Genomic DNA, 3,901 nt, shown 5'->3' on the forward strand with positions numbered 1-3,901 from the left:
GTAAAGCAATTATACTCCAATAAAGATATAAAAAAAATACTGTGAACACATGTAAAACACAGTATCCTGAAAACATCTTATAATAAATTTCTTTTTTAAGAGAAAAAAAAATAGAGAGGTTCATGTTCCCAACGATCAATCAGCTCTTCACGCAACAAACACTGGCACCTTCTATGCACTGGGCACTTTTCTAAGCACTGGGGACACAGTAGTGTATAAGAAAGACCCAAAAAACCTGCCCTCAAGTGGCTGGCAGTCTTATTTAGGAGAAAATACCTAATTGTCAATAATGAACAGAGTGATATGATCCACCAGGCAGGGTAGGGGGTGGAGGGAATGGCTCTACATGAGAAGGTGACATCTGTGCTGAGATTGGAATGCAAGAAGGAGCCAGCCATGGCAAAAGTGCCCCAGGTGAGGGAATAGCAAGTGCAAAGGTCCTGAGGTGAACAAGTGCTTGAAAAAGCAGGGAACAGAAAAGTGGCTAGTGAGCCTTGGCCAAAAGTGAGAGTAATCATGGTAAAAGTGTAGGCAGAGAGGAAGGTGATAGACCCTACCTGGGTGGAAGCAGTTGAGAAAGCCTGGAGAAAAAGTGCACAGACACTGTCAAAAGAACCTTGCGGTGTTGAAAGGACAGACTTTTGGAGTGATGATGGCAGAATAAAAGATGGGAGGCAGCAGTGGGCAAGATGGTGACTCCAGGGGGACGTTTGTTCACAAGCTGCTTGGGTTCCAAAGACTCACATGGAAAATCTGTTAGATCATAAGGGACGCCATCTCTTGGGGGGAGGTGGGGGCAGTGGCCTCCCCAGGCCCTCCGTGGCTGGCTGCAGCCAAAGCTGCTAATTTAAAAGACAAAAGGAGGGTCTTTCTGCACTAAAAACTAGCCAGCTGCACTGAAAAAGAAGCTCCCTGGGACCAGACCTATTTTTTTTTTTAATATCAACTAGGCTGGCATTGTCCAACTGCCTCCCTTGAAAAAGAAGAAAAAAACAGTGCTCTGATTCCCAAGCAGGTCTTCTTTAAAGGCCAAGTTTCAATTTAATTGTGATGTCTTAACAACCTGCTATCCTTTTTTTTTTTTTTTTTTTTTTTTTTTTTTGCGGTACGCGGGCCTCTCACTGTTGTGGCCTCTCCCATCGCAGAGCACAGGCTCCGGACGCGCAGGCTCAGCGACCATGGCTCACGGGCCCAGCCGCTCCGTGGCATGTGGGATCTTCCCGGACCGGGGCACGAACCCATGTCCCCTGCATCAGCAGGCGGACTCTCAACCACTGCGCCACCAGGGAAGCCCATATCCTTTTTTTTTTTTAACTTAGTGTAAACTAAGGCCTCTTGATGCTTAAAGGTTTACCCTCCTTAGGACAATACCAAACTGTTATCAAGCCTTACTACGGGCCTGCTCTGTTCTAAATGCCTGCTATATAATAATGCATTGAATTTCACCTTTGTCAGAATCCCAGAGGCAGGTGTTAATGTTATCCCCATTTTACAGACAAGGAAACTGAGGCAGAGCAGAGAATAATGCCCCTCCTCCAGAGTCACAGAGTCAGTGAGGGTCAGAACTGCAATTTGTACTCCTGCCATCTGACTCCCAGCCCAGGAATTCAAGCACACTCCAGATCAAAGACAGCCGGGCCCCACACTTGACCCCAAGATCCACCTGAAACCCTTCAGCCCTCCTGGGAGCCATTCAAGCCCTGAGACCCATCGTCTTTCCCAAGCGCGTTGTGCATGAAAAAAGAAATCGCCATATATGTAATGACTGAGTATTATATGATGACAACTGGATTCTAGATTTGGGGCTGCCTTCCATTTCTCAGTCCACCGCGAGCAGGAAGGGTGAGGCCAGGAAGTGGGAATGGGGAAGGATTTGCTGACCGCTTCCCCGACCTCCGCTGTTCTGCGCTCACCAGACTCGGGAGCCACAGTGCCACCTGGTGGCTGTTGTGGCAGTTGCAGGTAAGAAGAGGTGAACTCAGGGGAGTGTGGGGTCCCCCTGGCCTCTGTCTCCCCACGCAATGACCAAAGTTGGCTGCTTATGGAGCACTTAATCTGTGCCAGGAGCTGTTCCAGCCCAGGGGTGCTCAGAATTCTTCTGCAAAGGTCCTCAGAGTAAATTTTTTTGGCATTGCAGGCCAGTCTCTGTTACAAAGACTCAACTCTCTAGCTGTAGCCCAAAGAGCAACAATCTGCACACAAACCCACCTGGCTGCATCCCAATAAAACTTCATGGTTACTGAATTTTCAATCTCATAGAATTCTCACATATCAAGAAATATTCTTCTATTTATTGTTTTCAACCACTTAAATATGTAAAAACCTTTCTTAGCCCATGGGCCATACAAAAACAGGGGTCTAGCTGGATTTGGCACCCTGACTTTAGCTTGCTGGCACCTGTTCTAGAAGCTGGGAACCTAGTAAAGAACAAACCAGAGAAAAATTGCTGCCCTCATGGAGTCAGTGGAGAGAATACAGATAATCAACAAAATAAAAAGCCAGATATATGATACATATGAGTTGGTCATTGGTGCTAATGAGAAAAATAAAGTAAGGCAGGGGGAATTGACATGTATAAGGCCTGAATTTTAAATAGGTTGGTGAGGAAAGGCTCACCGAGGAGCTGACCTCTAAGTAAATGCTAGAAGGAGGCAAGGAAGGAGCCATGTGGGTATCTGGGGGAAGAGCATTTCCAGTAAAGGGAACAGCCAGTGCAAAGGTCCTAAGGCAGGACAACCCTGATGCGTTTGATGAACAGTGAGGAGACCCACGTGGCTGGAGCAAGTAAGCAAGGTAGAGGGTGAAAAGAAGTGAGAGCAGGGAGGTGACAGGGACCTGAGGACCTTGGGGAGGACTTTAGCTTTTACCTGAGTGAAGTGGAAGCCATAGCAAACTTAGAGCAATCTCAACAACCATTGAGGTCACCTTCAGGTTAAACAACTCTCTTTGGGGTCCAGTGGCATTAATCATTTTACCAACAGTCTCATATAATCCTAAAGAATCCTAATTTTCCCACTGAAAACCATGGAACTGTTCTGTTGGATGTTGAAGATGGAGGCATTGGAGGGGAGGGGCAGAGAATAAGTGGGAAAATTGATTCACTAGAAGAATCAGTGTCTCCTTCCTCACCTTCCATATCCTCTCCTCTCAGCTCAGGCTCTGGGGACCAGACAATTCAGGCCACCACCCTCAGCCCCAGCTGGTGACCTGCAGGATGTCTAGACCTGAGTCCCCACATCCTAGAAATGGCCAGTTCTGACCTAGGAGTCAAGATCATGCCATCCCTGCCCTGGTTGAGCCTCCAGATGCCTGGGTAACCCCTGGGAACTGTTTGCCCATCTGCATAAAGAGCAAAATAATAGTAATAATAATAATAACAGCAACAGTACCTACCCAAGCTGCTTCATGATTCTATTGCATGCATGAAGTAAGACAAGAAACTTAAAAACACTTTGGAAAACAAAGACATGCCGCACAGTCTTATTTATAACAATGGGGATGAGGATTAAATAAGTTAATATATATAAAGGGCTTGGTGCTGTGCCCCACACATAGTAAGTGCCCATAAATATTGGATATTATCATTATCACCTCAGTGTAAGTATTATTCATGATACTCATTGCAGTTTGCTTAGCTCTCCTCTCTCCACCCTCCATTCTCCCACCCATGTCCTCTATTTGATGATGATGATGATGATGGCGGCTCAGAACTGGCTGCTCAGACCGTGGTCCACCGACAGCAGCATTGGCTCCAGCTGGGAGCTTGTTAGAAAGAAATGCAGAGCCCCAAGCCCCAGCCCAGACCTGCTGAGTCAGAATCTCCATTTAACAAGATCCCCCCTCAGGTGTTCAAAAATGCAGTAAGGTGTGAGAAGAACTAGCCTGGAAATTTCTTCCTCAG

The sequence above is a fragment of the Mesoplodon densirostris genome, chromosome 3 (assembly GCF_025265405.1).
Source record: "Mesoplodon densirostris isolate mMesDen1 chromosome 3, mMesDen1 primary haplotype, whole genome shotgun sequence".
Classification (NCBI taxonomy): domain Eukaryota; kingdom Metazoa; phylum Chordata; class Mammalia; order Artiodactyla; family Ziphiidae; genus Mesoplodon; species Mesoplodon densirostris.